Below are 25,518 nucleotides of genomic sequence, written 5' to 3'. Positions count from 1 at the left end.
TTTTAAATGGAACAATAAGATTTGAGGGCTCCTTAACTCTTCAGAAAAGAAATATTCTACAACTTTGGAAGAGCTGGCAGCTGTAATATCATTCTAGGGAAATTGATTTAAGCTGCTGTATAGTATTGGCTTTACTGTTCTATTAAAGTAAAAAGTGTAATGGTGTTTGACATAGGCAATCAAATGCATCCACAGTTTTTAGGCAGTATTAACTCTACAATTATTATATTCCTTCCACTTTATGCTATCATTTTAATTCTGTTAAAATAGTCACTAACTTCTATTTTTTTAATTATTTAAAACTTACGCTGATATTGTTTAGACACATAGTTTACAAGAGAGTCTTTTGAAGAAAGTGGACTTAAGCCGAACAAAACTGTTAAACATTAAATCATCAAGCATGATGAAAGAATTAGAAAGTGATTTAGAGGGCTGAAAAACACATATAAGGTACCAATTTCATTGGCTGTACTGACTTAATCTGTGCTTTTTGGATTAGGTACTTGCTAGCCAATACCTCTATTTACCCATCTGTAAAAAAGTTATTACAGTATCGAGATAAAAAGGTCATTTCTATATCGTGATAATTGAAATCAATAGAGATACACCCACATCATCCTTGTTCTCAGGGAAATTGTGAAAATTAAATTAGTGTTTGCAAAGTACTCTGAAACACTTTATAACAATGTAACCCACCTAGTTGATCAAGGGAAGCCAGTTGATGCAATCTTTTTGGATTTCAGTAAAGCTTTCAATATTGTCTCTCACAGAATCCTTCTGGACAAACTGTTCAGCACACAACTGGATAAACACATCATTTGGTGGGTGAGCAATTGGCTCAAGGGCAAGCACAGAGGGTAATAGTGAATGGGGTAACATCAGACTGGTGACCAGTCACTAGTGGGGTTCCACAGGGTTCCATCTTGAGCTCTGTGCTCTTCAACATCTCCATAAATGACTTGAAGGCAGGACCGGAAGGGATACTAAGCAAGTTTGCAGATGATGCAAAACTCAGAGGAGCTGAGGGAGGCCCTGCAGAGATACCTCAACAAATGAGAAGACTGGGCAATCACCAGCCAGATGAATTTCAACAAGGGAAAGCGTCTGATTCCGCACCTGGGATGGGGCAATCCTGGATGTATGTACAGCCTGGGGAATGAGATGCTGGAAAGCAGTGCCATAGAAAGGGACCTGGGGGTCCCGGTCAATGCCAAGTTGAATATGAGTCAGCAGCCAGGAGGGGCAACCGTGTCCTGGGGGGCATCAGGCAAAGCATCACCAGCCAGTCAAGGGAGGGGATTGTCCCACTCTGCTCTGCGCTGGTGCGGCCTCACCTTGAATATTGTGTGCAGTTTTGGGCACCACAATATAAGAAAGATATTAAGCTATTAGAGAGTGTCCGAATGAGGGCAGCGACGGTGGTGAAGGGCCTTGAGGGGAAGCTGTATGAGGAGCAGCTGAGGGTACTTGGTCTGTTCAGCGGGGACAAGAGGAGACTGAGGGGAGACCTCACTGCAGTCTACAACTTCTTCATGAGGGGAAGAGAAGGGGCAAGTACTGATCTTTTCTCTGAAGTGACCAGTGACAGGATCTGAGGAAATGGTCTGAAGTTGTGTCAAGGGAGGTTTAGGTTAGATATTAGAAAAAGATTCTTCACCCAGAGGGTGTTTGGGCACTGGAACAGGCTCCCCAGGGAAGTGGTCACAGCACCAAGTCTGACAGAGTTCAAGAAGTATTTAGACAATACTCTCAGGCACATGGCGGGACTCTTGAGGATGGTCCTGTGCAGGGGTAGGAGTTGGACTTGATAATCCTTGTGAGTCCCTTCCAATTCAATATATTCTGTGATTCTGTGATGAGATCTCCAAGAATACAAGAGGTTGTTGTTATGATTCTCCTACAAAAAAAAAAAAAAATTAAGAATACATTCAAGTATTTCGTGTTACCAGAAAATTGTGCAACCATGATTAGTGCTATCTGGGAGAATGCTGTACCAAGTCACCTCTCAAAATTAAATATTTTGTTAAAGCTCAACATAGTTCCCATTCCGTTGATATCAAAATCTGTGGTAGATCTAAACATCTGTGATGTTGGAGAAAAGATAGATTTTTTTTCCTTTTTTTAATTGTGCACACGTAACTAGAGGTTATGTGTTTATAACTGCTAGGTGCTAAACCATGTTAAATTATTTTAAATGGCAAAACCATAGGCTACTTTTGCTATTTAGAAACTGGTGGCTCAGAGAAACCTCAGAAATAAAATGTGCGTGAATCTGAAAATTCAGCGAATGAAAATTATTTATTTCTTGCTAATGCTAGAAAACTGTCCATATATGACAGAAACACCTCTAGATTTGCTCAGTGAGAACAATGATTTCTCCACTTATGTAAAAAGAAGGAAGGTAAGGAGTTTGTTTGTATGCTAGTTTTTTATAATAAATATTGTTATGATTGCACTCTTACCTGGAGAGGGAGCTGACTTCAGGACAAAATCTGCTGATATCACTCACCTCTCTATTCCCTTCCCAAGGCATTTTGAAAGGGGAAGAGTTGAAACACTATTTATTAGAAAACCTTGATTGGGAGAAGTGAAAGTAATAAAATATGACAATTATGTTAAAAAACATATTTTGTCTGTATTTTGGAATACGTTGGCAAAGTACTTGAATTATCCAAATCAGAAAATCGTCTTTTCATTACTAGCTTTATTAATATTCTTTATCTTGAATCTTGGTGATGAACTGATGAAGACAACATCAGTATTGTTTGGAGATTGAGGGGTTTTGTTTGTTTCCTTTAGGCAAGAATGTAAAATAACTGGGGCTAATTTCTAGCAGCATCCCCTTGATTTCTCTTAATCCTGGACTGTGATGACTCTTCAAGCATCTCATTGGAAGTAATTGTGGGAAAAAGGCCATTCTCTTTTCAGCTGTTCTTCCAAACTCTAATGAGTTAACAATTGAAATACAGAAAGTTGCTTCAGAGGTCAGGAGAGTACATTCTACACAATGGTCACAGCATTTGAAACCATGACAGCACTATAAATTGACAAACTAAAGCAGAGCACTTGGTGGTCTGAAGTGGAGAAAAGAACATCAGCCAAGAGCGGTAAAAAGACGAGCCATGAAACCACACAGAAAAAATGAGTGATTTTTTTCAGATCACCTTGTTAGAATTTAGTGTATCAGAGGTCAGATGAGTAGAACAATAATAAGGTCTGAGGTTGAATACCAGCGGGGAAGCTTAACCCAGGAGCTCCAGGTCAACCATAAGTGAATGAGGTAGAACAGTGAAACAGTAGTCACCCGGGAAGGGAATGCACAAAAGTCAGTGGGTTAAGGGGAGGAGCCCAACGGTTATCAATTAGACTAAGAGAAAGCCCAGGCTCAAGCACCTGGGATAGAAAAATAATCCCAGTGTGATAAAAGGAGATTTTCTCCTGTGCATGGTTCTTGCTCTTTGGTTTTCAGGTTTTGAGAAATTTGAAATGTGTGGAGCTAAAGATCTTAAATCTGTAACAGATGAGAAAACACAGGCCAGTTGGGTACATTTTCCCCATGTCTTACGTGCATATGACAATGTTTTCATCCCACGCCAGACAGCCTGCTGAGATAAAGGAGGCATAAATTACGTTTCTTTTAAAAATATGAGCAAACGCACACAAATGCACATATATGCACGCACACATGTATCCCTGTAAGGTGGGTTCTTTTTAACTTCTCATTTTGTCTTCAGAAAAGTACAATTCACATCAGTTTTATTTTTAACTTATGAGGAGGAATTTCTTCAGATTTGTGAATAAAATTGCTTCAAGTGGTGAGTAGAGAATATATAAGCGACATTTTACAATGTAGAATGTATATATATGTCTTTATGCAACTTCCCCTTCCTATGAACACCTAATTTAGTAGGACTTTTTCAATTGATTTCATAGGAGCTAGAACAGATCCAAAATAAAGAAGATCATGTCTGATATCCCATAATTCAGAGTAAATTGAAAATATCCAAGTAAAGCTAGCCTTAACTATCCACTAATATGGACACAGGTTTTTTCTGTTGTGCAGACTTCCATTTATGATTGTTGTAAGATATGAATAACTATGGTATTACCTTTGTACATATCTGTATGGCTGAAGTGGTGGCAAGGGGAAGTGTTTGCGTGTGCCTATACAGCAGGTTTTGCGTGATATCTACACTATACACCTAAAATATTATTGAGGCCTTGTGAGCAATATGTAGTAAAAGGGCAAAGATGTATAATGTCAGCTAAAGTCAAGCTTTAAACATGCTCTGTTTGTAACCTACTACCCTATTTTTCTATTTGGCTATTCTTAACCTCACATTTCTGAGGAATTATATAATTCTGGATGGCTGTTAAATCCAGGAAAATTCTTACAGGCAGAATATGTCTCACCAGCTGTTGTAAAGCATACAGTATCTCGACTGTCCTCTGGTGTGTACATGCTACTTTTTGGGTTACAAAAGACCTATTGTAAACATATTGAGATAACTGTTTGAACTCCTTCCCTTTTGCTTCTCCAGAACAACAGTATTAGTGCAGATAAAGCAGAGGCTGACTGCTAAGCACACAAGTATACTGTGGTCCACAGCCAATATCTTCCTCCACCCTACCTTGAAAGAAGGTGAAATGGTCAAGTGGATACTTTCTGCTTTAAAAAACATGAGTTTTCTGATGTGAAAGCTCCTCCTCCAAAGACTGAAACAGAGAAGCCCAGGGACCAAAATACCCAACCTGCTTTCATCAAAAGAATGTCAGTGATGGTCTCCAAAATCTAGCAGGAGAGGAAAAAAAAATATAGCCTACTTAAAGGAGCTGGGAAAAGTTTAGGAAAGTAACAGAGTTCAAGGACTATAGTTTTCAAGCTCACGGATGGGTGTCACATTTGTTTGGGAAAAATAAATGAATATGAAGTTATGACTTTATCACATATGATCCAAGCAAAAGGGTGTAACTTCTTCACTAGTTCCTTGAAAGGTATTATTTGTCCAAAGGAAAAGCTATCTGGTGTATTTCTCTGTAAATGATTCCTTTTTGGACATCTTTATCTAGATTTATATCCTGGAACTTATGGGAGGTCGTGCCAGACACAAGCAGGAGCGTGGGTGGCAACAACATCTCTTTTGTGTGCAAGAGGGAAAGTTGGATTAACTAGCATTAGGATTTAATATACTTTTCTTAGCACAAAGTTTGTTTCTTTAACTTCACACAAGAGTGAAAGTGGTGCACCATTCAATTTAACTAGTATTTTTTTCTTCTTGCAGAACAAGTCAGTTTAAATTCAAGTTCATAATATCTCTCTGGGATGTTACTCCCAGGAAGAAAAGTGTTCCCACTGTGAACTGCCCTTATGAGTCTCTAAAAGTACTCTGTATGCATTAAAGCTCATACTTTTCATATTTTTTATACTGCAAATAATCCAAATTCATCAAGATCAAAGAAATAACTGATTATTCAATAGAAGCAGTTCCATTAACTGACTCCATAGATCCAATGTTAGAATTCACTAAGGTAATCATGGTAGGTTCAGTGGTTGCAATATGAAACAAAGTATAGGCCAGCAACCTACCAACTAGATGACCAGAGTTTTCTGCACCTAAAGACACCACAGTCTTGGGGAAGGATTTGGATCCAGCTCAGCTAAATTGTTCTCCAGGGTTCATCACATGTACTAGCTAGATCTCCATTGATATAGTGGAGATCCTACATCGCATATAGACACCTACACTGTAAGCACCTGAATTTGAGCATTTCAATCTATAGAGTATAGATATAGTCTATACCCACTCATTGTTAGATAACTAGGTAGGCTAGTTGGAATAGCTGTACAACTCTTTGCATCTGAGCTGATTTTATTGTGCTCCGCTGGCAAACACTAAGAAGAAATAATCACTTATAAAGTGAGACTCATATCACCCCATTATAGATACCTGACATGAGTCAGATGAGTTACACCAGAAAAAGCGTAGTTTTCCACTGAAGATAACGGAAAACTAGTTCAGGTGAAGAAATCTACATAAGTAGGACAAAGCTCTCATTAGGTCCCAAGCAGTCAGATGGAAAGATTTAAAGATTTGAAAGAAGATAATGAAGTGGCTTTTAGAATTGTTGGTGAGGGTCATCTCCCAAAGGAGGAGGGCACCACTGATATTCCATCTGAACTTTAACCAGTACTGGTGGATGTCTACCAGAGGCTCTGACAGAAGCAACATCATGAAGTACTGATAGGCCAAGTCAAGAAGATGAGAAGCATAATGTTCAGTGTGATGCGGAAAGGAAACCCACTAGAAGGACCCAAGGTAAGGTCAGAAAGTGGTTGTTGGTGTTGTATTTTCAACAGATAAAAGCAGGAAACAATAGCAGCCACCAGTGCTTGAAAGGAAAAAAAATGCAGTTCTCCAGATAAAAGTTAAGGTGAGTTGTAAGTGATGGAGTCAGTGAGAAAGATGCATTTTAGACATGCATTGCAGAGAGTTGGCAAATTAAAGATATAGTCTGTGAATTCACCCTTACTGAATGTGAAGGCTGTCCCTGTGGTTGTGGGAGAGGGATTCTCAACCACAAGAAATGGCAGATGTAACACTTCAGCTCCCCTGCCCCCAATATATTTAGATTCTGCAGGCTTAAAATGGATTTTCAGCAGTTAAAATGTCAATAGACTCTTACCAGAGGCATGCTATTAGCTGTATCTCCTTTTCCTGTACAGTTAGAAAAACTGTATAAATTGGTTATACAAAATTACCAGTCTGTTTGGCAGAAATACAAGCTCTGGTCATCTTATAGTAGCTCTTAGCACATTTTTCCAGTTGAATGAAGACCAAAATGATTGATCACATCTTTGTTAGGAGTTTCAGGGGGGACACTGGAAAACTGTGGGAGTCAGAGTTCATTGATGTAAATCATGTGTACTCTCTTGTGTTAGTAAGAATGGCAGAGAGAACAGACGAGCAGCATGATCCAGTCTGTCTGATTTCATAAAACCAGTGAATCCTTGACTATGGAATCTAGAGTGCTCTGATTGTGGAAAAAAAAAAGTGACTGAAAGAGTACAGCTAAAAATTACAGTATTGGTGTCAGACACCTCTGTTATTCAACCTTAAGTATGGAAAATAGGCAAAGTTCTCAGTAGAGAAGAAAGATAGATAAAAATATGAGATAATTTATCATGGAGGCCATAATTCCCTCTCCTCACCCATTACAGAAAAGATCAGTTCAGAAAAAGACTGTACAGTTTCCAAAGAGTTTGTAAAACTGGCGATTGTGATAAAATCAACACCAATGTCGGTGTTTTAAGTAGCGCTTTTTGTACAAAGACCATATTGCTATTGACACTACTGGATCAAGTTTACACAATAAGAATTCTATCAGAAATAAAGTTAATGGCACGACCATTAACTTGTTTCTGAATTTGATATAAAAATATATCTAGCAAGTGGGCAGTCAGAATTGAAGCCATTACCTATTCCCTTTCAAAAAGGGGCAAAATATGTCCTTAGAAAGTTTAGTTCACTCTGGTGAGGGGGTGGAATGATTTTCACCCTTTTCTCATCAGCTAGAATACTTTTCACAGCCAAAAAAATCACGAGGTGCAGTTAGATACAAGACTACTTCTGTAGGAAAATGTGTTCATATTAAAAATGAATAGAAATTATAGTAACAGAAGAAAATAAAACTTGTAAGCCTGGAGAAATAAAACAACTTGGTATTTATGATAAACAACAGGGGATTGTTGTAGGTCTGAAGCAATCAAAAGAATTTTGCACCACAAAGGAAATTTGAACAAAAATAATAATAATAATAATAATAATACTTAGAATTCAGACTTTTCATTTATTGAATTGTTTCTGTACAACAAGCTGTACAGAATAACACAATACATACTAATTCTCTGGAATTATTAATGAAACAACCTAGTTGTGAAAGAATATAGAGCTATACAGAACAGAGGGTTGTTATTTTGTTGGTTCACATGTTTCTTACTCACAAATCCACTATGTGTACTTTTATTCTCTGTTCAAAAAGTGTTCCTCACATTAGTTTTTAAGAATGTAGGAGTGCATTTAATGATTAACTGGGAGAAATAACTGCTTGATAATGCATTACGATGTGTGGACCTAAACTGGATCACAGTCTTTTATTTCGGTGGCTTTCCAACTCCCTTTGTTATTATTGCTATGGCATATACTCCAGTACAAAATCTGACTGCTTCCATGGCTTTTCATTTGTGTCCTTGTTCATACTTGAAACATCTGCTAAACTCAAAGGAGTATATAGCTCCATTGCAAGCCCCAAACATAAAAAAAAAACCAATAATCACTTTCAGATTACAAATTTTTCCCTTTAAATTTTTTACAAACCCCTAGCAAACCTTATCCCATGCAAAAATCAACATTCCACTGGTGCACTAGTCAAGACACTATTTGGTCTTATCCTCAGTAGGGAAAACACCGTATGCCTGTCAATGTCATCTACACACTTGAACCTGAGAACAGTTTTTAAATTCAGGTGTATTTAGTACTTAGACTCTCTTGCATTCTTGCCATCAAATAAGAACTCTCCAGAAAGACGGTCTGAAGGTTTTGTCAGGGAATTATTTCTTCTTTTTTATCCTTAGCTGCATTGCAAGCACAGAAGGAAGAAACATTTTCCTCCAAAATATTTAGTAGAGCTTGTGTACCCAAAGCAGAAAAAGTTTTTTTCCTCCTTGAAGAAATTCAACACAGCTTGTTATCCTTGGAATAACTGGAGAAAGGGAAAGAATTGCCCTACTGTATCAAGTCTGTCAAAATACTTTCTGCCTCTCTCAGGATACTGATGATCCATATCTAGCATCTACATTCTCCACCAGAGTTTTCATCATCTTGCTCAATTATTAAGGAATAAACATACATACACAGCAAATATATCTTAAAGCTGCTCATATGCTCCCATGAGAAATGTATCCATGAGTTTACATAATGAATACCTTTGCAGTGTGTGAAGTCTATCTGAACTGACCTTTGAAGCTTTTGCATTGCAAAGAGCAAAGGGGATGAAATTCTTTGAACAGATTGTTATAACTTGCTCACCTAAGTCTTTCAAAGGCTACTGGACTACCAAAAAGAGTATTTTATCCAGAGATAGGTGAATATGAATATGGAAAGTTAATCACACAATATCGATAAAATGGGGAGAAATTAATGCAAAAAGATTACACTTTATTCAATTTCATTGAAATGAAATGGGAAATTTTTTACATGAAAAGAAGGTACACAATGATACTAAAACAATTTTAAAGTTAGAAGAGGCAGGAATTCCCCAGCTACAAAGAAGAAGCCATTCACTGGTTGTCTGGAACAAGAAAGAAGAATCAAAAGCTGTATATTTCCATAAGTGTCTTGTTCATACTTCATTGCACCTTCCTTTGAAGTGTGTGGCTTTGATCATTGTTCACAGGACAACAGACCAAATGGGCTTCCAGTGTGATACAACTTCACATTCCTGTGATCCTGAATGCCACAGGATTCCTTCATGCTAGAAGACATTCAGAATGGTGGATAAACTTGTGAGAACTTTCAGGAAGTAACAGATATCCTAGGTAATTTTACTTTCTCCAAGAACTGTTTTTCCCAGCTGTTGTCCTTCTTCTACATTATTTTCGTTGTGAATGGTTCTTTATTTATTTTTGCTGCCCAGGCAAGTAGCCTTACAGAAAAGTTTATGACACTGGTGAGTACAGATAGAAAGTTGTACAGATAGTATATGATAGAAAGTTGGTCAGAGAGAAGCTAGCAACATGTGAACAAGCACCTATAGCTCAGAAGTCTGACTTCATTCCCAGTTCTGCAGGGGGACAGATCATCCCCATGTTTTTTCTCCAGACTTTACCCAAAAACCTGATGGGAATATATTATACACTTTGGTAATTGAAGGTTTTAGTCAGAACACAACTGTGCCAAATAAACCTGGGTCTCATGGGTGTGTTTAGGACAAAATTTTGTTATTCCCTCTCCAACCTTACACTAACAGAAAATCTAGATCTGCAAAGCAGGATACATGAGGTCCAATGACCTTTTGCTGAACAAAAAGCACAAGGACCAAAGTTATGTTGGTGTGATCCTGTGATTGTCATGGCAGTCTTTTTTCTGGGACTATTGCTTTTAATTTGAACTGTTCAAGGTGATTTTTCTTTCTTTCTTTTTGGCACAAACTAGTGTACAGGGAAATGCTTCTACAAGGAAATAAAATTTCCTTCATTTTGTGGAATCCACAAGACAGTGAAGAACATTCAGTTATACTCTCTCCAAATACATATTTAATTTCACATATTTCTAAAACTGTCTGATAATATTACACCATTCCTCTTTCTCTGTCTGTATATATGCATATATAAATATAAATATATATACATACACTACCATTGGCTCCACCATAAAAGTCCCTCACTCCTTATGACAGCTAGTCTTGGCCACAAAATTATTTGATCTAAGCCAAAGTTCTTCACAGTTCAGCAACCTTTGTTCAGTTCTTGTCATTCCATCACAGAGATGTTGATTAGATCAATAGAAAACACTTTATGAAAGTAACCTTTTCCTCACTAAAAGACCAGCAGTTTCCCTTTTGAAAGGGAACCATTTCACTGAAAATGTTCATACTCCTAAAATCTCAAATTAATTTCCGTCTGAATTGCTTATCTTCCAAATAAAAATTAAAAAAACTATTTTATGTTCAGTTTCATTTCTCTATCTCTCTTTGCTTTTTAAGAATTTATTTCTTTTTTGTCAAAGAAAGCAACATAATAATAGTGCATACATTATTTTTCAATCTTCATTTTCCACTGATTTCTCAACAATACGCAATGAAACTCTAGTTTGTAAAGTCATAGCATGCAAAAGCAAAGGAAGCTGCTGGAAGAAATGTACAGTTGATAAGATGGTTAAAGGTTGTTTTCTTGCTTCTTGGACACGGATCTTTGCATAACACTACTTTTTTCATGATCAAATAGCAGGATTTTTCAACTCCACCATTCTTGGAGACAGTCCTGAAATCCAGCCAGAAACCTCCACTGTTTTAGTAACTAGCCTGCATATTACGTTATGTAGGATGACCGGGTGTTAGGTACTCTATGGTCTGCTCTAGTAACCCACAGCATCCTGGGTAAATTTCAGTTTTCCAATACTTCTTTCACTAGTAAGTGAGTCTAGCTGTCTGAAAGACTGCCTCTCACACTGCTAGATTTTTCTACTGTAGAAACTAAATGTAGTGAAACACAAGTTTCTGGGACTAGAGCCAGGTCACTCTCAGTTCAGTGGCCTTATCTTTGAATTTACAATTAAAAGCTCATGCATGTCTCCTTTCATGAGAGGCAAACCTCATTCTTTCAGTGATCCATCACCTCAAATATCAAACTGGTGCTACCAGTAGACTGCATCTTTGCACACATGATGAGATTTTGCTGGCAAAAATTGCTGTAGAATTTTATTCCTCCTTGACTGAATATCTGTCGTTTCCAAACTGATGTTAATTGATGCCTCCTTGCTGTGGTGGTGGGAGTTTCAGAACAGATGTTAATACAGCAATGAGCGTGTTAAGGAAATTTAAAATATAAAAAGACTAACTTTGGCATATAATCTGTATATGCTACTGCAGATTTATTGAAAAACAAAATAAAGAATATACTTAGCTGCAGGCAGTAGGGTCCAAAATTAATACAGTCACTGCATTTTTCAAACTAAATCTGCATGAATAGATCTAATTCCCTTCTTCCTCAAGTAGTATTTTAAATGTACCACATATCTTTTTCCTGCACCAGGTAAGCATCTGGAATAGTAGGGCTTATTGATACACAGTTTTTCAATCTAGCACTAGCATCCAGCACAAGAAGCACAAGTCAGCTGAACTTAGAAAATACTGCTGCTAAATAATTACACAGTGTCTTTAAATTACGGCTTACTGTTTCTGAAAATGACTGTATCATCCATCAAATTATACTTTAAGCTTTTTAAATAAATATATAATGTAAATATATTTTGTAAGATTACCTATAAATGCATTTTTTATTTTGTATTCATATTTAATACTAATTCCCTTATTTGAGATTCAGGATGGGATACATCTAAATGTGAAGCTTTTATACTACCCTGTAAGTTATACAGTGTAGTTAAATATTAAGATTTTATTAGACAGTTACACAGTACTCAGTTTTAATATGGAATACTTAACTATGTTCATTATTGTCTATTTAGACTCATGTAAACTGACACTCCTGAAATAAGGAAGCTTTAAAATGTTAATATAAATGTTATGATTCTTTTAATTGCAATAGACATCTCATTAAGTAATTTAATAGCAGTGGGACCTCTTACCAATACATAAAAAAACATACTTTACCCAGCTTTTACGTACAGTACAACATAATGGAAATATTTTTTTCCACAGTGATACTCATCAACTTTCTCTTTGCTATCCATATCCTGAGTGAGAAAGCCTCAGCAGCAAGCTGCCTTGACGGGCTGGATTAACTGGCTTAAACCAGAGCACCTTTAGCAAGGCTGTACCTGTCTGCTCAGAATTAACTAGCAGGACCTGTCAGAAGCAGCATCATAGAGCCACCTAGACCATGGCCATGGTGGAATTAGTTCTTCACCTAGGTGGAGAGAAAAACGTGCATGACATTTCCATTAGCCTAGAAGGCAGAAACATCTGGTTACTTGGTTCAGCTCATCAGCAGGAGAGCCTGTAGCTGATTAGCCCTTCTCTCAGTAGTAGGCGTTACTACAGTCAGAGGGAATTGCTAAACATGGTTTCAGGGGACTGACGTTAATTTGGCTTGCCAAAATAATATGCAATTTTTTAAGGTGTTTTGTGTTAATTAGTTGTATAATTTGATGTGATGTGATTGGGTTTGCACAAAGAGAAACAGAACAGGGTTTGCTATTAGAAGCTGCAGTAGAAGAATCAAGAGGTGGCTCTTAAATAGCGCACAGTATGAATTTGCAGTGGTGAAAGGTCTTAGTTCATGACCTAATTATACAATGGGATTCTCTTTCTCAAAGGCTAAAAGCCTTTTAATTTATATTTTTTCTTTTAAGATGTTTTATTTTGATTACTGTACTACTAATTCCTGTGCACCTACTATTTTACCTCAGATTAAGTCACTTTCTATATCGCATTTTGGCCTGTTTTGTATAATATCCTACTTTTACCAGAAAAGGAATATATAAAATAATAAAATTAGGCAATTTATAGTTTGTGTAATTCCTCACTTCATCTCTCTACCTGCCTTCTACTCTCTATTCACTAACTCTTTCACAACTATTATTGGCAATTTAGGCTTCTTTGCTACCTAAAAATGGTAATCAGTGGTAGCACTGACATCAGAATTACAGTTTCTACCAGCCTCACTGATAACTGTGTAGTCTGGGAACTTAAAAACATGACAAGGTAGTCAACATCCTCTCATTAAAAGAGTTCACTGCCCAATGGCTGTTGGAAAAATTTTGGAACTGCACTGAAAAGTATCTGCTGAGGACTCCAGCTGAATTAAAGCATTGTTTGGGGTTTTTCTCATAGACATGCCAGTTAATTAACTCACAGCTCTCTCCCATTCTCTGACACCCCACACCTAATATTTTAACATTTCATGTCATCTCCACTAGGAACAAGAGGTAGGAGTTTATTTATCACTACTTCTGTGGGGAAGGAAGTCTGAAACATATGGTACGCAGTATATACACTACCTAAATTTAGCCACATACTTACTCAGATTTGTCTCCTTAAGCTATTCGAGTTTTTAATGGCTACTGCTTCAGATCACCCTGATGAGAGACTGTTACCCTCCATGTGCAACAAACATGTGCCAAAGTGCCAAAACTTAGTCAGTATGGACACTCGTCAGGATTTCCATTTCTATCCTTCTGCAAAAAAGCCCTGTGTTTCAAAATCTCTCTCCATCGGGGGTGGTCAAGAAGAGAGAAACTTATTCTCATGTTGCTTGAGAAAGGTCCTCTGGGGACTGAGGTTTCCTACAACTTGCTGGGAGATGGGGAACCTTCTCACACACTGCTGAAACTTTACCTGAATCTTGCATGCTGGTGTGCATCTTCTCAGAGATGTTTACAAATCTCAGAGTTGTCTCAAATTTCATCCAACACCAGTTTTCTATGATACAAGGGTCCCTTATGGATGGATGGTTTCACAGAGCTCTCTTCTTCAAATTTCTAAGAGACACTGCATAGTTTGTGAGATGCTCTGTTCAATATCAGAAAGATATGTCCATCAACCCACTATTAATTTACCAAAAAAAAATAAAAACTTCGTGAGGAAACCTGTTAGGTTAGGTTGACTTCTACAGTTTTATAGTACAAATATAGAAACATTTCTATTGATGTAGTAAAGTTATATCTTCATTTATTTAATGAAATGTGGTAACAATTAATGTAAAATCAAGGTACAAGTACCGTGCTAGGAACTAGGACAGGTTAATCCAGCCTATACAAATCTATTAATTGTAAAAGAACTAGGAGAGAGGTAGATTGGTCCACTGATTATGAAGAAAACTTTTCATATTTTGCTTGAATATAAAAGAAGAAATGGATATAGAGATTAATAGTGATTTTCCTTAGCAAAACTGCCTTCTCTTTGTTTCCCTCTCTCCTGTTCCCTCCACTTTACCAAGTGATATAGTCAGGACTCTAGCCAGGCAATTTTCCTACTTTGTGGTAAACTACAGAAGTAGCCTGAGAATAATTGCTGAAAAAATGATTTTATATTCATCAGTGGTGTCACTACTGAAGGAGATACAGAACAGACAGCTAAGCCTTACCTAGAAAAGCCCCACAAGGCTGTAATTTCCTAGGCACCTGTATACACTGAATTATGAACTGTATATGAACTTCTAGACTCATGAAATGCCACAACAGAATTTTCATCTGTGTCAGTGACACTAAAATTTTACCTGATGTTTTCACACATAATTTTTCTGGAGGGTCTGAAAAGCTTGGAGCCTCTCGTAGCATCATTTTTGTTCCTGTTATTCACATATATTTTCCATGTGAAGCACATTACAGCTTGGGAGTGCCCAGGCCTGTGAAAGGTAAATTAGTCAGAGGTACATAAAGTCAAAAGCCTCACACCAGAAGTCACAAGGAAATCTCATAGAAGAGAATGTACTGACGTTATGGAACAGTTGTTGTAAATACATAAGTTCCTTCTTTTTATAACTCATGATTTCAACATGTTCTTCACCTTTTGAAACAGGGCTGAATTCTCCATGCTTCACCTTATTTCCATATTTAATGAATCTAATTTTTCAGTCAGTATAAATTCAAATACCAGTTTGAATGAAATGTCCCATTAAAATAAAAAAAAAAGCCACAATTAAAACTTGTTGAAACTGTTGAATACAACAGGCCAACAGATTAAATTTAAAAAATTTTCTATGTGTACCTAACTTTAATCTATCTATTGTCTAATAAGCCCTATATATGCACTTGAAAATGAGTTACCATTCACGCTAAGTTGAAAATTCTTTTTTTTAACTTTTTAGCCACAGACTTTTTCCTAAGACTTGTAAGATTTTACCTTAAAGACTTTACCATAAAAATGTCCTATGTTTTATTCAAGTGTTCTCTGATGTTGGGATCTTGAATAAAACTACAAAACATAATGTAATGGCTTCTGACTTATGGACACACATGTCACAGGTTAAGTGGTTTATTTGAGGATCTGTAAAATGTCAAAACAGAGAAACAGTAGTGGGCAATATAATTAGACTGTGTCACAAGGTATATGCAGAAAGGAGGGAAAACGGTCCGTTCAACCTTAACTTTCACATTCCTGACTTCTAAGTACTAGTGCTGTCTCATCTAGGTGAGACCAAACATGTTATGGAATTGTGCACTAAGATCATCAAATTAACCAATTAGGTAATACACTCGAAAAGTTATTTTTAACAAAGGTTTAAGAGTAATGAGGTAACAAGGATTCACTGTATGGTAACATTTCATTACACAGCAAAACTTTTAGCTTCCCCTTGTTGCCTTCCAAGAAAATGCTGCTACTTTCCGAAAGACATCATGCTTAATTAATCCCTAGTGCCATCGAGGGATGCTAGCTGGGTGTTCCGCCACCAGAAGCAGTTTGTATACAACAAAGATGGCAGGCAAATTTGCACAACTACCCACCAACAAGAATTTTGCTATTAGACTGGGTGTAACTCCAAACTCTATATTTACCTCTAACTTTCCTTCTTTCTGTAGTAACCTCACAACCTTCCCTGTATGTGCTTCTGAGCCATTTGTTTGCATGTAAAATCTGATAACATTACTAACTTTCCCCTCTCTTTAGCCTGTTTTCTTCCCCTCAAGATTCACTTTTTGCTTTTTTCTCTACCACCTTTGCAAAATCTACTGAGACAGAAGGCTAACTAGCCCTCACTGAGCCTGTGTTCCTGAGGTTAGGTTACCAGGCTAACCTCAGAACTGACTTAGAACTTAGAACTGACTGTAGTATCTTCATGCTATGTGCAGTACCTTCTGTCTTTTGACTACAATATAGACATAAATTTAGCTCAAGAACCTTTTAGGCAGGAAAGTTGTCTTTTCATTACATGCTCAATATCCATTATAACAGAACCTGGCCTCTAGTTCACGGCCTGAAATCATTTCACAACGTAAATAATAGAAAACAATGATAATAAAAAGAAAATTTTCATCATAAGGAACTTGATTAATCTTCTGCATCCTGCATGAAAGTATCTGTATTTGTATTAAGTTTTACAATTTTTTGGTTTTTTGTTTTTAAATACAGTGCTAATTAAGATTAATTCCCTATTTCCCTATATGCAGATATATTTATGTCTCAGCATTACAGTGAGTTCCCTTAGTTGATGTTTAAAATGCATCTCTAAAATTACTGTATCATCCCAAATTTAGGGTTATGGAATCTTCCCAGCAACAATTGTATCTGGGTAAAAAATTGTTTGTTAAATGGAAATGGAACCTACATGAATTACTTCTTCTGTTACTCTTGTAATACAGTGCTTTGATTCACGTGCTGTTAGAGACTCACTGTGACATGCAGCTTTGTTTTCAAGATGCCTACAGCCCCCAAAGGTATCATCATGAGAATTAGAGGTCTCAGCAGCTTGATGGGATGGGATTTCAAGCAGTATATGCACATTACTTCCTCGTTGGAACATTACCCCTAACAGCACACCCAACTTTATCCATCTTTAGCCTACAAGAGAGCAATGAATGTGTTGTAGACTTGCAGTTTTGAAGAACAGCTGATTCGATCACTTGGAGGTCTGCTCTGGATCAGTAGTACCTGTTCTATAGCAACTACACATGAGCAAGAATAAGTTTTCTTTCGGGTGAATTTGCAGAAACTTTTCTACATTTCACAGTGATCCAAACTAATGGTACAGGCTTTTATTTTACTGTTGTCATATGTTCAAGTCCCTCTTTTGGTCTATTACGCAGCATAGATAACAGTTTATAGCAAAGAAATAATTTAAGAAAAATCAATAGAAGATACTTCTATGGTAAAATAATTGTCCATAAACAGATAACAAACAACATAGCAAGAATATGGATTAGTACCAATTTAATCACTTTTTCAGAAGTTAATAGACAGACCTGCCCTAGTCAAATTAAATTTTAAGAATAATTTTATAAGATTTGTAGCACTTTGTACTGTAAATGTTTCTGTGGGAAATGATTCTCCCTTCAATAACAGTCAGAGATACTGTTTCCACAATTTTATGTAGACTGTTTACTTGGAATTTCCTAAAGTTTTTTGGCATGTAGCTCATGGTTATGGGGGCTACAGCATTTACACAATTCTCTACTGCTTGTAACCAAGTGCTATTTTCTTTCTTAAGGATGGGGCACAATGTGGTTGAGCTTGGGATGAATATGGTGAGAAAATACCATCAAAACAGGAGATCAGATATGCCTAAACCACTGTAAAAACATTAATTTTCCTACTATCACCTTAGTGGAAAATTAATCATGTCTTTCTTTCTACCTCATTAGTACACGACACCTTGAAGGGGCTAATGGCAGACCTATCCTTCCTGGATTTTTTGTATTAGAGACAAGTCTTTCATCTGAAGAGGAAGGATGCTTCACCTTCTCGGAGCTTCCCAGCCTTTGTCCCCACCAACCTCCCAAAGATAGCCTTTTTTTTTTCCCAGTCTTCAGCCTCTTCTCCTGTGAACTTGCCCATCTGTTTGTGTTTACTACCGGATTCCCCTCTCCCACACTCCCCATACAGTCAATGAACCACACAGTACACTCCTCCTGCTTCTTCCTCCCCCAGGAGTTTGCCTGTGGCAGCTCTCTCCCTCCTCCTTCCGAGGAACTGTTTTCCCAAGCAAGGGAGCAGATTGCACTGGGATCACTGTCCCTGGGGCTTGTGTGGCAACCTGCCTCTGGGCTGTGAGAGATTCCCAACTGACCTTGCAGCTCTGCCAACTCCCCTGCACCCACAGGCTACTCAGCTCGAACTGCAGGACAGGCAGCACAGCAGCACTGCATGCCGATGTGTCTGTGCCAAGGGATATCGTCAGAGGTGATGTAAAACTGGTGCAGCTTTCTGGGAGGACATCCCACTTTAAGGCACACATCCACATGTGCATGCCATGTTTCCAGCACAACAGTTCCTTAATGAGTGCATTACTTCTTGCCCACTCATCCCTTGGTGTCTCATCTTGCTCAGAGCAAGATGTTGCTTTCTTAAATGCTTATGTAGTACTTGGTGCACAAACCCTGGTGAAACCAAGGCTACACAGCAATAAAAGTGTTAGCAACAGACAAAAGTAGACTTCAAAAATAAAGGAAATAAACAAAATCAGAGCTAACATGATAAAAAATTCCAAAATAATAGTAGGGGTCAATAAGGAATTTTCATCCTTGCCGTCCTATGACTACATGAGGGTAAAGAAATACTGCCTGAAAGTAAAAGCTGGTCTTTGGAAACTCATGAAAAGAAAATATTTCCCCTTCCTAGTCACAGTACATAATTACCTTGTGGTAATAATTGCCCTTGTTCACCAAGGCCACGTGCTCTATAAGATATTTATACAGATAGTACAAAATACTTACAGTTATCCATTTTGTAAGAGGGATACTAATCACAAGATTCAGGCTTTAGGTCAATCTCTGTTAAAGACAAGGAGGAGACCAGATACACTAGTTCTTTCAGAGAGATTGAATATTAAACTCAAAAGATTTATTGTCTGATCCTGTATAGCAATTTCTATTGTAAAGAGAGCAAGGAAGATGAAGAAGGCTGAAGGATCAAGAGGAAAGGTATAATGGGGGGAAAAAATCCATTAGAATAGAATGAGCATAAAAGAATGGTAAAGAAAAAGGTTTGAGCTGATGTTTAGGCAAATTCTCCTTTACTTTGTTCCAGTTTAATGTTTTTCTGGGGTTCTGAAGATGTTTTGTTAAAGACTATATATTTACTTGTGTTTTACAGAAACATGCTTTTGAGGATCTTATTATTTGACTTGGAAGCTACCTCCAGTGTTTACCTAGATGATTACCACTATGCAGTAAGTCTGATTTTGTTCCCAGTTCCATTTACAGTAATATTGATCTAATACTACAATTAGTTAATCCTAGAAAGGAACATCCAGCAATTAGAAATTTGTGAAGACCAGATACCATGTGCTGCTACAGTTAGAGAAAGTACATATTATAAAGCCCACTACTTGTGCACCATGTGTAAAAAAGAACTATCTACTTTAAAAAAAAGATTATTGAAGAAATATGACTCAGAGGTATTTAATTAATGCATGAAGTGGAGAGATATCAAATGATTGACTGACCATTCTGGACATCAAGCTAAACATCTGATAAGATTTGAACAAATTTTCTTTGGTTTTGATCCTTGTATCTTCCATCGCCCTGGCCAACCAGCCCCCAAGAAAGAAAGAACTAATTTTGTCCAAAATACTGAGGCAAAGTTAGTATTCTGTATGTTACTGGCCCATCTGAAATTGCAACTGGGTGTAGTTTTACCTGGAAGCCGGAACAAAGCATCACAAAGTGGATCAGTGTCATTGCATAGCATGCATTTGCAGCGGAGCTATTCTGATCCATGTGTTAGAGTTACTCCTTTCCAATATTTGGTGGACTGTCCTTTAGACCAAGTGAACTTGATGTCTTTCAAAAATTGCTCTTTTAAATAAAATGTAGCCTGGAAACAGAGTCCCTCCCCAGAAATCAAAAGCACTGACCGTAAGAATAGTATATCCACCCACCAAAGCAGTGCTCCAGTTCTCAGTTTAACTGGTAGCTCATTGTTTTGAGAAAACATAATATGGAGTGCCAGTGAATCCTTAAAACACAGAAAACTTAGTCTGGGACAGAAATATTCCATGCACACATCCATCTCATTGAGTGACTTTAGTGTTTCTAAGTTTTGTCGGTGATCATGCAAGACAGTAATTGCAGCCTAAACAAGTAAAGAGCAAGTGTATCTTTTTTTAGGTTGCTCAGCTTTCTATTCCTGCTGTGTTCTCCTTTATATTAGCCCCTATTCCATGCCCCAGGGCTCCTTACCAGCTCCTCATTAAGGCATGCACCTTCTTGTGGCTCCCTATCAGCCTCCTGCACTGCAGCAATTAACCCGTTACTGTACCAAGTACATGACTGTTGGAGCATTTATTTAGATTCATAATGCGGTCTCGTTGCATGCCAGGTTTTAAAATTAATTTTGAAGGAAACAAGAGATGTGTTAAAACACGTCAGGTTTTTCCAAAAATAGATCATATCATACTGCTCTCATAACTTTCTTTCATAAATAATGAAGTTTTTCTAAAGAAAGGAAATACAATAGATCCTACTCCTCTTAGTATCTGTAAATCATATTACAGGGCATTGCAGGGGGAGGGGATTATTTAAACTAGAGAAAGCAGAGATCAGTTGGAAGAACTGTGAGGAACTGACTGGAGAAGAAGTAACTGTGGGTTGTGCTGAAAACAAATCTATTGAGGCGGACAGAGATCAGTGGTCCAATCCTACACATAATGCTCTTAGTACTGATCATTTTGTAGGGCCGTATTTTCATTAATAACCACATTTCAGAAAGGGAATATGTTAAATTGAAATTTTCTGATTACACAAAGATGGGAAAAATACCAATAATATAAGCAGAGAAAAGGGAAGGAAAGGAATGGGATGAGATGAGGTTAGGTCCTGGAGTATAGCCTCAAGATGGTATGCTTCAGAAAACAAATAATGGAGCAGTGGTTTTAGGAAACCAGTCTGAGTGGGTAGCATTGCTTCAGAAGCTGGCTAAAAGAAGAGGTACAAGTTGAGTATTTAAACAATTTGGATTATTTTCCTTACTAATAAAAGTTGAGTGTGAGCCTTAGATAAGTTGTGCCTATACTAAATAAAAGTGTGATATGGGAGAGTTATCTGGAAATGGTGGGTTTTTTTCTGTTTTTCGCTGAATGCCATTGCTCTGACAGAATACAGTCAGACAGTGTACAGCTTGGGTCACCCATTTTATAGCACCCATGTACAATAAAATTTATTGAAATTGGGACAAGCACCAAGGTGTATGGGAGACTAAAAGTGCTTTGCTTGTTTACACAAACAAAACAAAGTCTGAGAGAGAACATAACTATATGTTATGTATATATGTTATATATAAATATACAAGGAGGGAGAAGAGCTGTTTAAAGGATGATGTTGACATAAAAACAAATGGTTATAAAATGGTTGTGAATAAACTCCAATGGAAAATTAGAAGGAAGTACTGGAATGATATCCTGTAGCAGCCCTCCAACAGGAGCAGAGGGAGCAAGAAACTTCACTGGTTAAAGCATGAAACTTGAGTACTTCATGAAACCAATTATGTGATGTGTGGTTGACAACAAAAGCTGGGTTTTGAACTTGATGCGGGAGGTCCTTTTAAATCCTATTTCCTATGTTTCCAGGGGAAGCTGATTTAAATCTTCAGCAAGAGATGTCTTAGATGCTGATAACAATAATTAATATCTTACACTCCAGTAATACCCTTCCATCTAAAGACCACAAAGCACATTGAACACATGTGGGAATTAAACATCTAAATATCCACCTGTGTTGTTTCTGTTATTTTGCAGCCAAGAAATTGTGATGGCCTGAGCAACTCTTTTTGGATCACTTGGAAAAATCTGTAAAAATGAAGAATAGACCTCACAGATCTCCTAGTTTCAAGAATAAACCTGTAGTTCTGAAAATTGTCATCATGTTTCCAAGGCTTTCTAATTCCAGAAAATGTATGAATTGTATACAATTGCTTGTACAAAGCTATAAGCCATATGCTGTTTAGCTTAAAATGTCAATGAGTAAGTCAGCAGCAACAAGAAAATGAAGGTGTTTGTAAATGTTGCATTTAAAAAGCATTTAGAAAAATGAGAGTGGTCCTCCAAAGATGTATGCATCTTCAAAATCAGAACAATGCAGTATTTCACAGTCATTAAATAACGTGTCACGTAGCCACAAACAAGAATCATATAGCTTGAAAAAAATGTTGTTTTCCTTTTGGAGAGTTGGAACAATACCAGTTCCGTGTGTATTAATTCCCACTCTGACTTCCACCGGGAAAGGCGCCAGGGGTGGCAAGGGATAGAGAGCAGTCATTCCCTGGCTCTGCTCCCTGCCCTGATACCCTTCGCTCTCAAACCTGCAGAACCCCAGCTGCACTTGCCAGCATTCAAACAGGCATTCAGGACACAGAAGAGACTGAACACGCTGGTTTGGTTCTTTTCTGAGGGCTTAAAATCCTCTGTCTTATCCCTACTCTTCCACCTCCATCACAGAGACATGAGTCTTTAAGTCCGTCTGATTTCTTGCTTTCACCATGTTGATCTCTAAACACTGAAGCTCTGTATACAAGGATGCATTCAGAGGAAGAGCTGATTTGTGTAATTCCCACCTACCAATGTCCTCACGCTTCTTCCATTGTCATGTCAGATGCTGGATATGGTCCCCGAACAGAGCAGTTGAAGCCATTACCTTCTGCTCCTTCAAATTCCTCCACTCTGTGTCCTCTGCCATCTTCTTTACAAGCCCCAGGCAAAGGTGAGACAGATAGGCTTCCATGCCTGTGTAGAGCCATACCCCAAAAGAACTGTCTCTGCCCATAAAAATATATACTCTAAGCGAAAGGAAGCCACACGTGTAGCTGAGAACAGAAGTTGGCTGCAGTGGTGTGTAGACTCTGTTAAAAGCAGGTGCTCGAAACAAGACCAAGCACCTTCCCAGGGTAAACCAGCTTTAAGGACGAAGACTACAGTTCAACAAACTTGGGGTTGGAAGCAGTGTTGTGCTGGGTGCAGGGAGGGGTGGGAAAGACAGACAGAGAATTCATCAGGCATCTGAAATTATTCATTTCAAGAAAGTAACTTATTCTCTAGGTGACCAAAATTTACATAGACTTATTTGTAATTGAGAAAGATACAACCATGTAGAGGACTGATGGTTAGACTGCTCCCACCCCTTACATGCTGTTGGTTCTACTGGACTGTAATCTCTCCATTGGCCTGAACAGAGAGCCTTGTTTTTCCAAAGCTCAAAAACACGAGGTCATGATTCTTATAATAACATACAAATAATGAAAATAAATAACAGGAATTCCAATACACAAAAAGTCTGGATTCTGACCACAAAAATATATGCTCTAAGTCAAAGGAAATTGCACACATGTAGCTGAGCACAGAAGTTGGCTCAGAGCCCACTTGTAACTAAGCCATGCATTTGAGGACAGAATAGATCCCATTGTTTCTTGAGAGCTTTTTAATTTTTCTTTGTTGTTCTCTAGGACATGAATTATCTAAACTGAAAAACAGAATTTTTTATCCAATGTATCCAATGTAACGTGTCTCTGACAGGCAATTTTCTTTTTGTTTTCTTTTTTCTTTTTATTTTTTAAATAGAATAGACCACTTTAGAGACTGCTGATCAAGTTCTGTCCTGATTCATTTCATCCAAGACAAGGGGTGAAGGATTTCCTCCCTTGGGTTCCCACACACCCTTTCCAAGGCCACACTTTTCCACGTAGGGACTAGAAGATAGGCAGAGTGGAAAAGCGTCCTTTCTGGCTTTCCTCAGCTTACAATATAGTTTTGCTGGCCTTCCCTTGGTTTCTGCCACTGCCTCTTTTTATGGACCTTCTGAAAAGCAAAGTGAAATACAACATTAATACAGTTTCAAACCACATTATCTTCCAAGTAGTTTTTCTGCAGAGTTTTAGAGCGGTGGAGCCCATTTCTCCCTCTTCCCCCCACTCTTAATTTCAGCATTTTCTCCCTGCCTTCCCAGAAGATCTCTGCAAAAACTCATAGAGAAGAAAAATGACAGAAAGTTTTTTTTTCTCTATTTTACTAGAGAAAGATGATAGCCTAAAAAAGATATTTAGCCTAAAATCTCTTTGTAGCTGCTGCTTCTGACCTGGGACACACTGAGATTGTCTCAGATCAGCATTTTTAGAAAGATCTGTACACATTTTTGATTTGAGAATCTGCCTTGATTCCAGATATGTCTCCTAATATCTAAAGAGGAGAAAGCTAGAAATCTTGAGGAATGTCCATCTGGCTGAAGCAACCTGGGACCAAACAAACTCACAACAGCCAGTTTTCTAGTCCCTGGCCCCATTTTGTTCTCTCTCAGCCTGACCATCCACCTGAGAGGACTCCACTGAACAGGAAGAATTGCATCACTGAAAATAAATCTCAACCAGTGTTAACAGCCTTCATCTGTCCACTCTTTCACATCTAAAACCCCAATTTAAAAAACAAAGGTGTGTTCATTTTGGTTTCAATGTAGCTGAGGTAGAGCAGAGGACAGAAAACTTGACAAAGAGACAAGAAACTTGACAAAATCCTGCAGAAAGAGAAAAACTAAAAATGTATGACTGAAAGGTATTTTACCAGCATTTTATAATACTGCGAAAGGAAGGAAGCATCACAAGATCAGTTGTCTACTTATTATTTTCAGTTTCAGCATTCATTTGATACGTATTAGAGGGCTCAAACACAACCACATAGGTGGTTACTGCAATTCGCTGGGAGCCTGTGGGAGGTCCTGCGCTTGAAGACACTGGAGTACTTTGCTTTTAAATGCTCTGAGCTTTTTTCTTTTTTTTTTTTTTTTTTTTTAGAGAGTTATAGGATTTAATTAAATTGGTGGTCTGCTGGCTTTTTTCAGTCAGAAGTTACATGTAACCTGTCTCCTGTTTTTGTCTCTCTTCCTCTCTCTCCTTTTCCCTCGCAGAAGACTTTGCTAAGCATGTACATCCATTTCAGAATCTAATCATAGACAACTTAAATCTTTTCAACGTTACCCACATTAGTAATTGCAAAATAATAAACATGACAAAATTCAGATTAATAGGGCATCCTGCATAACTTGGATGGCAGGGAGAGCCCTCTGGAATTCTAAGAGTAATAGGTCTGTGTTTATTTCTCAACCGACGGCATAATGTGACTGATTTACAAGAGTTTAACTCAAGTGT

General features: G+C 37.7%; 1 long non-coding RNA gene across 10 annotated transcripts in view; it reads left to right on the top strand.

Annotated features, from left to right (window-relative positions):
* Positions 1-25,518, top strand: part of LOC113999983 — a 262,086-nt gene that overhangs the window by 208,515 nt on the left and 28,053 nt on the right. For 9 of the 10 annotated variants that reach the window (XR_005566981.1, XR_005566980.1, XR_005566976.1 and 6 more), the window contains one exon: positions 19,486-19,561. This is a non-coding gene — a long non-coding RNA (uncharacterized LOC113999983). Of the gene's footprint in view, positions 1-19,485; positions 19,562-22,126; positions 22,283-25,518 lie in introns of all 10 variants that reach the window. The other variant, XR_005566983.1, reaches the window with a different exon arrangement.

This window comes from Pipra filicauda, unplaced genomic scaffold, assembly GCF_003945595.2.
Source record: "Pipra filicauda isolate LSUMZ 115617 unplaced genomic scaffold, ASM394559v2 scaffold83_size3615187_pilon, whole genome shotgun sequence".
In the NCBI taxonomy this organism is placed as follows: Eukaryota; Metazoa; Chordata; class Aves; order Passeriformes; family Pipridae; genus Pipra; species Pipra filicauda.
Note: the sequence above shows the minus strand (reverse complement) of the source record. Positions and strands in the feature narration are given on the sequence as shown.